We start from the raw sequence: 15,121 nt of genomic DNA on the forward strand, positions 1-15,121 counted from the left end.
CATCTGTCACTCCAGTAGCTACAGTAGCAAAAATGTCTGCAATGGTTTTTAAGCTTTGTGTCTAATGGTCAGAAATGCTGATGCTTGTTTGACAACACATGGAGTCAATATAATCACAGTATCATTTTAAAAAACCCTCACACAAGTTAAGAGAATTAAGGTTCCAAACTATCACCTAAAAATTAGGAAAACCCCCTCGAATTACAATAGTCTTCAAAACATTAACACCTTTTCACATAATCACTATAGAGAACAGAATAAACTACAGAATTGGTGTTATCAGATTACTAGATCAAACTCCAGATTTGCTACTTTATCAAAAAATCATCAATTAGCTAAATATTTAAAATATGGCTAGGACTTGAACTGTGGTGTTGATATAAGTCAGCAGGAGAAGATGGGGGGCAGGGGGAGGAGAAGAAAAAAAGTCTTTCGCATTCTTTTAAGAGTCTATCCAGAAAGTGACTCTCCTTTAGACTCTCCAGCTTTCCAAGAAAGACGGGATATGGGGACACTAAAGCGGGCTATCTTTCCATGGTAGAAAGGCAGCCACAGAAAATGGAATTCAAAATAAGGCGAAATTGCAAAATGTCTTAATGTTTACTGGAAGAAGCTTGCACAGTATAATTGGTTTCACTTACATGATTCAGGAATAACTCTGAAGTTTAATACAAACCAGAGAAAAGCAAGCTTCTAAGTTTCACTTATTGAAAAAGCTAGTTGGACAAGAATGCCTGAACACATACTATAAGACCATAGGTGTATCTGTGAAATGTTACTTACTGCAACAATAGCATTGACTGGAGATATAGAGAGAGTACCTTTTCCTTCAGTTTACTATAATAGTTCAGTTTAATATTTGAAAATTTTGAGTTAAAAAGGTATTTGAAATTGCAGAAGGAAAAACATTTTTCTTGTTCTAAGCTCAAAAAAAGAGGAGGGGAGGAGAACGAAACTTTCTAATGTTGAAGGACAGAGCAGCCTGATAATTCAACAGATTCTCTCCCAGTGGCAGTTCTAATTCAGAAGCATTTTATCCACCTACTGTAGTTTAGAAGCACTCTTTTTCAATATAACGACCATCCTGTAATACTCCAATTTCAGTTATTTTCTCTCCTCCATCTTCTTTTTGACATTAGTTCTATCTTGCTTCACAGAACAAACATTACAATTATCCTCATAACAGTTGTCAAATAAAAACAAAATCCTAAATCAAGGATAACAAGCATCTGTGCTTCAAGTTAATTATATCATATACATTCCCCCAGTTCTTAGACTTTTCCCTATGTACCTGCTCTTACACACTGGCTGAGACACTACTGAGCTTGGCTCCTACACAAGTCTCATGTATGACTAAGATCATAGCAGACTAAGACAATACAGCTGTTATCTGTCATTTGGCCTGAACTCAATACACATCTATGCACAGAGGCCTTCAAACTTGAGCAGTAATTAACATGGAACAATTGTACTTGTAAAGGAACACTACAAATTACATAAAACAGCTAGAATTCCTAGAAAATAAACAGGTACAAGCTACAAAAACATGAGGAAAACACCAAGCACACTTATTTCTTCTCTCAAACTATGGGAAAAAATGTTCTTCTGTACATCCCGCCACTACCGCTGAGAAGAGCGCTGAGGAATATTTAGAGATGCCTTCAACTTCCCTCCCCATTTTAATGGGTATAGCATATAATATGGCACCATGAATGATTTTCCTACATGGAGTGGTTTCACTACAACGAAGGAAAGTGAAGCCAGTGAAATCAGCATCACCCGCTGTCTTCAACACTAAGCAGTTGAAAGCATCACCAGCAGCGTTACTTCCAATACCCTCACTGATGAGTTTTCTCTGCAGGAAGTTTTTTTTAATCACACAGTAAACTCGTGTATTAAGTGCCATGCACCAGATAGCCACAACTCATAGCAGATTTAAATTAATGGATTTTAAATGCAAACTTTATTTTCCTTTTCATCAAAATTAAACAGCGTTTTGTGTTCCTATGTCGCTATGTTCTGGATCTACAAACCCAAGCTATCTATATTGAGTCTTCACAGCTGCTGCACAGTGGCACCTATCTTGTTTGGAAAAAGAAAACAGAAAACCAAGACGTGTGTTCGCACACGTGCCTGCCTGAATTTGAAAGCCGCAGGTAACAGCCTTCTTTCTCCACTCGCACGTTATTTTGCCCTCTGGCGGCTTTCTATGTCCCTACATGTAATGGAAGCACAGAACCTATTTTTGTAAGTTGAAAATCACATTTGCACTGGGAAAGTAAAGCGCTTTCCACATATATTTCAATGTATTTCAATAAGAAAATTAATTCTTAAGAGAAGTAGGGGCAAGCACAAACACAAAGGACAACAGCAATATAGAAAATCTTTTTTCAAGTTTTTAATTTCAAAATGGTCTGGGAAAGGACTTTAACCAACTTTAAGAGTGCTGCTTTCATTAGCCACTCACTTTACAGATAGAATCTAGTTTTGTTGCAGTGGTAACAACCTGACTTAAAAAAAAAATCTCAATATTGTTACCTTTGACAGCGATTTTGCTTTTAAATTTTATTTTTCCTCTTCCTAGTGAGATGAATTCATCTAAGTCTTACCCCATGGATTTAAAAACAAGTATTTCTCTGAAAGGCTACAGTTAAAACCAGAAGAGGCACTCCACCATGAGCTCCCCAAATAGCATTATTAATGTCACCGAGTCAAGTCCTAGTCTTACAGGAGTTGATGCTTTCAGGTAATTCCATGCTATGCCAAAGGCGAGAACAACTGAAGAACGCTAGAAAACTTGGTGGTCAAAAAAGCAACAGATGAACTTCTCTGTATACAAAAGGTTAAAAAAAAAAAACAAAAAACAAAAAACCCCACAAAACAAAACAAACAAAAAAAAAACAAGGAGAAAAAAATAATTTAAGCCATCCTGACATGATGCTGCACTCAGAACTGATAGTTACAACTCAGAAGAAAGCTCTTTGTGTCAAGACCAACGGTTCCCTCAATTTAATGTGCGGCAGTAGCTACGGAAGCTGCAAAGCATTGGGTATCCTTACAAAGGGCACCAAGAAAAAAATAAAAAGGATTGTTTCACAGCCCCATAAAAATCTTGATACGCTCAGATCTCAAATGGATAGTGCAATTCTAGTGTTTGCGTCTAAAGAAGGGCACAGCAGATTTGGAGAAGGACAACACAAGCGAAGATGATAGAACAACTGTCTTTAAATATTCAACAGGTTAGAACTATTTCATTTGGAAGGAAAACACCTTGGGAAGAACATGACTTAAGTTCACAGAAACAGAAATGCAAGTGAAAGAATTGCTATTAACAGGCAGAATCTTGCAGTCTTATAACTGAGTGGCACTCACTGAAATAGTACAAGGTGAGTTTAAAAAGAAAGGGTAGGGAGTTTGGCCAGTGAGTAGCAGACTGAAAATTGAGGTTACAAAAGTTTGTGCCAGAAGGCAGTCTCAACTGGTTCAAAAAGGGATTAGACCTGACTATAAACCTGTTTACACTGTTCTACACAGGATCTCCTGTTGCTGCTGCAGGAGTAACAATACTGGTACAGATGAAGCAATCATTGATCTGATCAACAGTTTGCACTATTCCATTTGGAAGCAAAAGCTAAAAGGTAGTTCTTATATACACAAGGTTAACTCTCACAGAAAGAGCAGCATGAAGGTAAAATGCTTTGTGGTATCTCACCCATCCACTCCATACCAAAATCAGTTCATACTAACAAACAAGAGATAGTTGTCATTCCTTCCCCCCCCCCCCCCATCTATAGGTTTTCCACAAAAACTGATAGTTCTGAGCAAGAAAATTCTTAATTCCGTACAGGCAAAGGTTACCCTGATAATTAGTCTATCTAGGTTCCCTTTCCTCCTGATCTATTTTGAAGATAAATAGCAGCGATATCTCAGCAGCTCTTCCTCTGTGCCCCTCAACTCCCACAGTAGACATGGACAGGAAATTGTACTAGGCTTTGCCATAACCAATTCTTAAGCAAGCCACCTTTCAAAACAAGAGGCAGGCACAGACAGGGAATGAAACACACATAGATTTATCTGAAGCACTAAAGACATTCTTACTTTTTCCAACAGTTCAAGTAACCTTATTAGTACCTTCAGATAAACTAATATTCAGGTGAAATAATCTCATTATTATACAGGAGTAAGAGATGGAGAATATAGACTGTGCACTGTGAACTGCCAATTTTTATGGAAAAGGGTACTTTATTTAAAAATTCCCCCAAGTTTCCTTAGCCACTGAAGCTAAGTAGCTGCTCAATAAAATGGAAGTCTGAAAATAGACTGATCAATAGCCCTTCATCACCACACACATCCTGGGAAGCCAGTATCACTGGTCATCAGGACAAGAAGATCAGGATTTGGTTTGCTTGCTTTTATCAAGGGAATAGAAGAAAAAACAACCACCTTCTCTTTCCTTTCACAACTGATTTCCATTTTTTTTGCATTTCTAAATATACGAGACCTTCACTGACAGCGGTTTTAGATTTTTAAACAGCACTACAATTGATAGACTGCAATCACATTTTCCTCCTTTGAAAGAAATCTCTAGTTTCATTAGCAAAAAATACAAATCAGAACAGATACAATGGCATACACTGATGCAGTCAGTACAACAGACGCTCCTTAACATAACAAGTCTGCCTAAGAATCTGCAATAGTATGCAATGTTTTCATTTCCATAAGCATACAAGTATTCCACTCAAAGTACAAATGAATTAAAAAAATGATCGTATGACTTGCCTACGTCGTATTTCTTGAAAATTTCAAAATAGCTGAAGTGATTTGCTTCACATCTGTGAAGCTGGGATATAACAAAGACGCAACAAGCTTGAAGGAACTCTTATTTCGCAGTGTTGAATTTATCAAAACCCCAGGCCTTAGAGCATCAGAATTTATGCCTTCCCTGAGAGACATTTTCTTGGTTGCAAGCAATTATACTTCACAAGTCAGAAAACTGAATTTTAAAATCACTAATGCTTTTTGGTTGTTTAAACTGCTAAAATTGGTAATAAAAGTTTAACAAATAAAGTTTTTAATATATTTCTACAGCTCCATGGGAATAAACTTATGCAAACTCCGAAATAAAAATGTTTCAAAGGTATTACATTTTATCAGTGAATTCTAACATGTAGAATACTACAAATGCAAGGTGGGAAAAGCTAGGAATAAAAGTTGTAAATTGAATGCTTGGTAAGATATGTCTGCAGATTGCCACCAGACAGTTATCTTAGTACAGCAATAAGTGCAGTTTCAGGTAAATAGTTTAACTTGTGTGCTTAATGTCCATTTTGCCTTCACCTGATTGCGCCTTTCTGGCAGCAGTTAAGAGTAATCAGATATCAATGGGCATTTAAACATTCTAGGATTGATTTTCCTGCTAATACTTTTCTTTATACATTGTTTAAATATTTTCTTCATGAACTACTACACAAGACACCCAAAGAATAAGGTGACAAGTATTCTTCCTAATGTTTTAAGATTTATGACTGTCAGCTCAAAAAAACCACCAAAACAAAACACACTATCGAGAACACACATTAACATCTTCCTTCTCAGCCTTGCATTTCCATGTGTAGTTGTATATAACGTCTTCCACCCTCTGTTCCCAAAAGGAATTTTTAAGAAGAAAACCCTAAGACAAACAACCAATGAGCACTCTCCTCCAAGCAGCATAGGATAAAGCATTCTATGAAAAACTGCCTTCCTTCAAAATAGCTGTCATTTTTTAATTCTACTCTATGAGACTGAATTCACACGTTTCAAGGATGACAGAAGTCCCAGACAGCATGTGACACCAGCATCTTTGCTCAGGACTGCCTATGGTCTCAATGTTACTAAGAACAAGAGATGTCAGCTGCTTTTAAAAAAAAATTAAAAAAACCCACCAAAAAACAAACCACACACCAAACAATTTCTCTCAAAGTTCTGTTGAAGATCATTCAACGATGAAAAGTACACGTGAAAATCACAAGGAAGTCCTAAAACAATTCTTCAGCATATTCTATATAAATTATTGACGTTATTTAAGAGTTTGGATTATTCCCTTTTAATTAGTCAAGGCATGAACATCTGTCAAACCCCAGATTACCTCGAACATTCTACAAACTCAGAAATTACCATGCTGGTAAACAGCTCTGGTCCCCAATCCAATTCAGAATTTAGTAACTGAAAGCAGCTAGGAAAAAAAAAAAAAAAAAAAAAAAAAAAAGTACCCTCTTCAGAAGTAAGAGCTAGGATTAGACAGTTACCATCATTAGACACATATTTTGCCTCAATGAATGTGTGCACCTAATACCCAGTAATTCAACAATTACTTCAAATTGAGAAGTGTGAAGCTTTCTCTTTAATTCATCAGCATTCTTTACGACATACCTGCACAACACCTAGCAATCCTAATCACAACATGACCATCCCATAGCACTAAATACTGTATAAACGCTATACAAAAAGGATAACTGTACCAAAATATCCTCTTCTCTAGAAGGACCAAATTATCTCTAAAATTATTTCTCTCAATATTGTGGAATAAGCTGCACAACAGAGCCATCATACCATTGATATCAGCAGAACAGAAATTCTTGACCCTATCTTCATACCTTAATTTATTTCATATATATCTTCATCATGTCTTTTGTCTGACTTCTGAAGTACTGTTTCCCTGCAATACATCCTCCAGAACAAACAATCTGTGTTTTTTATAACAATCTGCAGTGGAGAACCACGACACATATTTTATTTTTGGGCAACTCATTTTAAATAAGTCAGTTACAGTTCTACAGCCCTGAGGCCAGCTAGCACAGTTAAGTGCAATTTTCTTTTTTACAGGGTAAACTGAGAGGAGGAGGCTAAGCTCCAACTACTCATGATATTCTTGGACTATCCCTGGGGATCATTGCCTCAAAGTGCCAGGTGGCCCACACCAAAACTGCTTAGGGAGCTTTGTAACAGTTTAACAGCAGGCACTACTGCAAGTCAGTCCCCAGGATAATGCCCTGGCCCTGTTCAAGTTACTGGAATACATATATAACCTTAAAATATTAGTCTAATATCCTGAGACTATTCTACTCAGTTACAATTTCGAGCAAAAATTATCATTATAGCAATACTGATGCAAAAAAAAAAAAAAAACAAGAGCAGCCAACTGTCTGATACCAAAGCCTAATTATTCAATGTTAAGATTTTTACAGTCAGCACGTTTTATCCCTCACAAGCTAGCACATAAGGGATGGTTTGTTCTTAAATCTTCAGTGTGGATATAGCTCACACACACACACTTTCCACACCTGCTCGACATCATTGCAGTAAGTCAACCCAAACATCAGACTACGATGCTGTTATTTTTTGTGGCCCATTATGTTACACTCTAATTTTCAAGTTTTTAATCACATAAAGGTACTCTTGTGGCTCTGAAAGCACCCTTGCAACCCAATTCACAATTTCATAAACAATCAGCATAAACATTTTGTTCAGCTTGCCAGCAAAGTTTTGAAACAGAAAAAGGAGAAGTTCAAGTCTCCAGACCACTGTTCATCTTATAGCAGCATCAAAACTAAAAGCTGGACTCAACAATTGAAGAATCAACAAATTATTTCACTAATCATTTCAGTAAATGGCATGGAAAGGAAGAAGAGTGTAAGGTCTCAGGAAAGTAGGGGGAGTTGCCACAGATAAAGAAGAAACAAAATGCAAAATAGAAACCACTAATCAAAAAAACAGAACAGGCAGACATTTAGTCACAATAAATTTTTTCTACTGACAGACACTAAATGGTACAGAAAACACCTACAAAATGCTAACACCTAAGGGCCATCTCTTTACCACTAACATTTCTACAGCCTTCCACAGAACCGATTGCCCGAAGGCTGCAGATCACCTGGCACCTTCTTGCTTTCTCACAAGTGGTTGCAGCCATATGCTTGTTCCTTAAGTGACATACCCCTTATTTGGTTTTGAGACTTCCTTACTTCAGGATCTCTGTATTTCTGCAATTATACCATTTCCTTCATTTCTTCACTTTGTCTTTCAGCAAGTATTTCCCCTATCAGATCTGTGACAGTTAACAGTACATTGGCGTTCTCTATGACTATGCTTTTGAGATAGCCACTTAATTTCGCTCCCCCCCTCCTCCAAGCACATCCTTCACCTGTACACAGGAGATACACCGAAGAAGCTGCTTATAATCACTTTCTGAAAACTCACCTTTACAGTAATGGAGATAGCTAGATCCCATTAGAGGTTGAGCACGCAAACTGTATTTTGCACCAATGCAGAATGTTTAGTCTGGATCACTTCTCTATTTCATCCCCTGTATCTCCACATCACTTCATGTAAACCCACCTATTTGCCTTACCTGTTGACTTCTCAAACAATTTTACCATCTTTTCTAAGCATCTGTAGAACATCTGCCAGAATGCAGTAACTTCTCACATAGCTAGCCATTATATTGTATCAAAATTGGAACAAACCACTAGTTTCCTGCTGACATTCTAAATAGATTCAGTATCTCAGAGCAATGCATAAATCTCAGGTTTTTTTCTAGCTTATAGAATATAATGAAAGCTATATTCAGGTTCTGCAAAGAACAAAGTAGAAACTACTGGATTAGGAGTTCCTTTTATATTTATTAAAAATTATTTTAGAATGATACTTTCCCCCAAATACATCATTGTGAGCATTCACCCTCTTTACTAAATATTCTGCTGTGCAGAGACCAGACTCAAGTCATTCAGGAAGAAGCCATCCATTGCTGACAAATTGGCACAGATGCAAAACTCTTCAAATGGCCTACAGAAAAATCCCCTCTGCATTCCCTCCTCCTTTAGCTGAAATTTACTTCCTAAACCCCTACGAAACAGTCCACCTCCATTTCAACAGCATCCTAAAATGGGAGGTGAGAGAAGGGGAGGGACGTATAAACAAGAGAGGAGATTAAACTGAAGTTCTATATGGCACAAAGCATATGCAAGACACATACACACTCATGAAAAACACATACAACCTGTACTTACTGCTGCACATCCACCTATCTGGTAAATTTTTAAAACACCCTATGCCAGTGTAGGTCCATACAGGACTGGCAAAGGCGGCATCATTTAGAAATCAACATATTTCCTAGTATTCCCCAACTTACTCTTAACCCAGGGATCCCACTTTTTTCAGCCAACCCTAGAGCTGAGGCTTCCATCACCTACTTTACATGAAAAAATATTAGACACACTCTAGTGTGTTGTCTGCTCGTATTTCTCCCTGCCTCAGAACACTATTAAAAGTCCAGTCAAATGGTTTTCCTACTTACTTTCCTGTAGCCTGAAACTTCAGCAATACCGAGACTACACATGGATCGTATTCCAACAGGGTCCAGGGTTTTGTCAGGTTTTCATTGTTCTGGTTCCCATGTGACTCCGCCCTAGTGTGATCTACAGGGTTTTGGCATTTCACATCATCACAACAAAAAATTCATCCTAGCATAGGCTCTGACGCTTTTTTGAACAGTGAAGCAAGGCTTCTTTCAAACTTTAAGTAGTAATACACATGTGAAATTATTTTCCCCTTAACAGGTGAGTAGAGCTCTTGGATGGCTACCAACTTCTTGCACATTTGAAGACTAATTTATCTTCATTTTTAAACATCTAATTATATTTAGTGTACCATTATTCTCATCAGTTTATATCATTTGGAGAGTACATTCTTGACCCTCAACCCACCCCATCATTTCTCTTTTCTGATATTTAAAAGTGCATTTCTGCTAAGATGTCATAATCTTCTTAATTACTTTGTCACCTTTCTTTTTTAAAGTGTCACTCCTGTCAAATTTTCATTTAAAGAAAGTAAAAAAGGAATAGTCAACCGACTACAGCTAGTCAGAATAGCAAAAAGGCAGCAAGGTATAAAGTTCCTAGAATTGTTCTGATATGGATTTTCCATTAAATACAGCATCCTCCATTTTAGTTCTAGGCCGCTGTGAAGCAAATGATTCGATTTCTGCTTTGTTGAACAAAGTTTTAAGATATTAATAAATACCAGAGACAAATAAGCATATGTAAGATTTCAGAGATTAAGCATTAATCAATTAAAATGCAACTGTAGCACTCTAGCCTATTGTCACTTCTATTATCATCACCTAAAAACCTCTGTACATTGTGCCCACTTCTCAACAATCCATGCTTTTAGGTTGTTTTTTTTTTTTTTTAAACCTAATCTGTATCACATCAAACTTTAACAATCTAATTTAACTTCTACAGCTAGAAGACTATCAAACTCATTTTCCCCCTTAATTTCTACCTGCTTTAAAGCTGTCAGTAGCAATCTTATCCTGTCCAAGAAAAAAATCCCACCCCCTATTTTAATTTAGTTGACTTGCTGCAGTAGAGGAGAAAAAATGATGCATCAATATGCCACTGACTAAGAATGCATAAGTTCATCTAGCTATCTCAAGTATTAATTTTACAAAGCCTTCTTCCCTGTCCAAAATATTCACATTTTATTCCTTATTTTTGCTCTTATACCTAGCTTCTTTCACATAGCTATGCACTTTTCTCCCTTCAGTTAAGGAACCTGGGATAAAATACAGCACTCCTAGCTCTTGCAATGCTCACAATACCAAATAGCTGCCAAACACGTTTGCAAAAAGAAAAGAAGTTACTTGTCAGTGTAATGACCGCCTGAAATAGGCAACTCCTGTGTCAGGAATTATTTATTTATTTTAAACCATGCATCCAAAGGATCCAATTATGCTTCTAAAACACAGGAAAGCCACTAGGGTTCACAGATTGCTATGCTAGTATCTCCTTTACCATCACTGTAAAGTTTGTTTAAAAACCCTAGGAAATCATACTTATTTTAAGAAATAGAGATGCACAATTAGTCTTACAAAACATCACCTGTTACTAATTTGGTTTTAAAGTTTTATCAAAAAACATTTAATGTTTCATCGTGCTTTAGCCACATCCAGACTACCATTTGAACAGGAGACAAGCAATTTTTAATGGCAAAGGTGGCAAATGACAAAAAGCAGAAAGACATCACCACCTCTGATCAATTACTAGATCTACCAACGATACATCTTGTCTTAGTAGCAATGCAAGTTACACAGGAATGGTGTCAACACATTTCTAGCATACAATACCACTGAGTATGCTAGAAGTGTGTAGTATAGGCAAGTACTATGCCTTCAGCAGAGTAAACTTCCGATCTTTGCTCAAAGTTAGGCGAGATTACACATAACTAGTAATTTAATTTAAATAATATCTATATAATATAGATGATAATAAAATCATCTTTCTATACAAAATTCCCTAAGTGATATATCCATTATTGGTGGGAGAGGGGGGAACCACTATAATTGAGACAGGTAAGAAGTACAGCAAGTTTTCCCTTTGCAATTATGTGATTTTCTAAATTGGTCTTTTTAATGCATGTGCATGGCGGGGGGCATGGAGAGATAGTTGCACAACTTTGTCTTTATAAAATAAAATGGCCTAGAACATGGAATTTCTGGTAAATATCCAAAGATGCATTTGTACCAATTTTATCAGAACCAGTATTATTCTAGTCAATACCACCATCCATAATGAAAAGACACAAGGTTTTACTAATGATGCAATGTCAAAATTAGAAATCAAGGTATTAAATACTGATGCTAACAAGAAAAGGACTTTTCCTAGGTTTTGACTTGAGAGAAAGGAAGTACTTTTTCCTTTTTAAAACCTACTTATATAACAATACTCTAGTAAAATATCTTACACAAATACAGAGCAGCATTTAAACTAACTTTACTCTTTGTTTAGAGCACATAAATCCCAAACTGTATGTTCAGGAAGGATTCAAATTTCTCTGTGACTTCTTGAGAATGAGAAAGTTATCTAACCCACCTTATTCTTTTCAGGGAAGTTACTCTTCTTGAAAGCCTAAGAATTTGAAGAGATTGTAGAACCAATATGCCAGTAAATATTCTGATGGGCTGTATGTAGCAGGGCAGTAACTCTTATTTGACCTGTCTGCCAAAAATAAGAGTGGAGAGTCTGCCTTCAATTTTTGAAAAATGCTGTACTGGGCACTTTTGACAGATCTTGCCTAGAGTTTCTCAAAAATAAAAGCTCATCTCAAAATGACAACTGAACTGTGGTCACTTGCAAGTTTAGCCATTTATGGGGAAAAAAACCCCAGCCCTTAAAAAAAATATATTGGACAAGAAGGAAATTCATTTTCACTGACATGGAAGCCTAGCTATTACGACTCACGAGCACGTGACTTTGCCCTTCAGTAGGTGTGCCAATAACAATAATAATCTACATCTGAAGTTCTACCTCCTTATACCTCTTTCACCTATATGCATCAAGGACAAGTGAGAAGATCACACTTATCCATGAAGCAGGAAAAAAAAAAAATATGTGTAAATCCCCCAGAGTGACAGGGACAGACTGTTTCTACATTAGCATCACTCTTTTTGAAGGAGGTTTCCTAACTGTATGATTCAGGGGGGAAAAAAGCCTCAAAACTATGACTTTGGAAAGAGTTGCTGTATATACATTGTGAAAAAAACCTCATACATATATACACATACACACACACACACACGAAAGGCTTCAGATTTGTAACATCCCACTCCATTACGCTTAGAAGTAGCTAAAACGCCTTCTTTGGGAGGGGATGGGATGGGATGACAATGAACAAAAACCCCCAATCATAGGAACATCCCCATCCAAGTCAAAAGCTGAAAGATCCTCCAAGAGCCCAGTTACATCAATTCAAGGCTCTCAACCAGAACACTAAAAACTTCCAAACATTATTACATCAGCATACTTCTCAAACACACACAGAGGGCTCACAACTTTCCATTTGATTCTTGACCCCACAAATAACCTACTGTAACCAGCTGAATACAAGTATCGGTTTCCTTCATGCAATTCTTAGCACTCAGCAGAAATTAACAAAAAGTGTTGCATATTACATTGTTTTGCTTATTTTCTCTCTACAAGAGAAAAGAAAAGCAAATAAAATCAGATCCCTTGTATTTCAAAACATACAGCAAGATTGCTATAGTGTCATCTTTAACTTTGAGGCAGTAGCATCAACTGTTAAGTAATTAAGTAAAAAAGAGTTTGAATGTCTCTACTATCACAGGGGATGATAATAACTGAATACTGCAGAAAGCTTTTTCACTGCATTTTAAAAACATGATACGATTTAAAAAAGGAAGAGTAGCTAAAACCTGGAGAAAGTTTATTCAAATACAAATCTTTCATCTCGCATAAGGCTGCTCTAGAAAAAGAATTAATCTGCGGTCTGAAGAACAGCAAGTCCAGATTACTGAAACGCTAAAATGAACAAACTAATTATTCAAGAGTCAATATTTTTCTGTCACTAGCTGCAAAATACTTTTTTAAAAGTTAATCAAGATTCAAAATCTCTCCTCAAAGCAGGTACATGGTATTCCTCTTTCAGTTCAACCATTATCATACTCCCCAAACTTCCTATATGAAAACAGCACACATCATCTTTGACAAAAAACAAAGAATAGGACAGCTGTAAAAAAGTGCTCTTCTGTTTACAACTACTATATCTATTTTTCATTAAGTAACATAAGATCTTATTCATACCTTGGTTATGCTAAGTGTGAGAAAGTAAAAGACGACTCAATATCCCTCCCAATATAAAGGGGGAAATTTCAGAGTTTTTTCATGAGTGCTTCACCCTACTCCATTAGCTTACTTCAATAAGCTATGAAATGCAAAATGTACATGATTTCACTTTTCTTCAATGCCATGTTTCACCACTTATTAAAGCAACTTCAGAAAAAAACCTGTTATTAACTAGACACGCATCACATTTCTTCAATCTCCCAGTTTAAACAACAGTCAAGATTTGCCAGAAGTACTGGGCTCAGACACAAGAGATGGTCACAATACCCACGACTGTTCCTGACAGCATCATCTCATTTGCCTAGTACTTCGGTGAGGAAAATAGTTGAGTCTTTAAAATAATAAAACAAATGCTATACATAAAAACGTTTTAAAGGTTTTGATTGCTTAATTGGGTTGCATTACTACTCGAAATAAGTTGTCTGCTAAATTCAGTATTCCTTATTATTAGAACCCCATGCTGCGTGCTTTCTCTTCTATACATTGCTATTTAGAGTCATCAACAATCACTTAAGCATCAGATCTTGTTTTCTGCAGAAAGTTTATGGCTGATGATTCTAAATGAAGATGCATGAAGTACAAACAACAAAGCTTAATGTTCAGAAACTAGGTAAACTAAATCTAGAACACAAAGAAGCTAGAATAGAAAACATGCATATGAATTAATGGGTCCAATAATGGAAATCAGAAATCTCACCAAAATTTAGTTTTTGAAGAGAAACTCAATTCCAGCAAACTCAGTAAGTTCTTGCACAAAGAGGATTTTCAATTAATATGCATATTGCTATAAGTAATTGCTATAACATGTTATAAAGATCATAAATAATTTCATATTCTTTTCTCAAGAAGGCCTATATTTAAGTTTTGTTTTCACCATACTTTCTAGAGCAATAGTTGAGATCAAAAACATATACAAATTTAATAAATTAAGACTGTTTAACATTAAATGGTACGTTACATGCATGAAATACTGGACTTGATAAGCCATCTCATATCATCTTGCTGTTCAGTTACGTAGGGAAAGAGAAGTACATAAATCCTTTAAAATATTTCACACTATTCCATGCAGCACAATATTGAGGGAAAAAAAAAAAATGCAATCAACTCAGAAAAGCTAGAGAAAGTAACTTAGAAACTCATTTTGGTTTTCTTTAAAGGACACTACAGACATCTTTCTCAGATCCTCCTCTGAAACTAGCCAGAAAATTATAACACAACTTGAAAATTTCAGACCCCATTACTGCTTTCATATTTTCTCCATGGATTACTGGCAAAGTGAGGAAGTTATGTCCACTAAGTCAGACAGTAAAAAGTAATCAAAACACAGGTCAAGACCATTTCAGTGCTCTCTCTTAGTCAAAATGCCCATAATCATTTTCAGTTTAGAAAACAGAAAAAGCTCTTTATTACTCTACCTATTTTCTATAATTGTCTTTAAAAGA

The 15,121-nt window shown here is 36.2% G+C and overlaps 1 protein-coding gene across 3 annotated transcripts in view; it reads right to left on the reverse strand.

The window, feature by feature from the left end:
- Positions 1-15,121, reverse strand: part of EIPR1 (EARP complex and GARP complex interacting protein 1) — a 91,885-nt gene that overhangs the window by 56,601 nt on the left and 20,163 nt on the right. The gene's annotated exons all lie outside the window — the stretch shown is intronic.

This window comes from Leptosomus discolor, chromosome 2, assembly GCF_034619465.1.
Source record: "Leptosomus discolor isolate bLepDis1 chromosome 2, bLepDis1.hap2, whole genome shotgun sequence".
Lineage (NCBI taxonomy): Eukaryota > Metazoa > Chordata > Aves > Leptosomiformes > Leptosomidae > Leptosomus > Leptosomus discolor.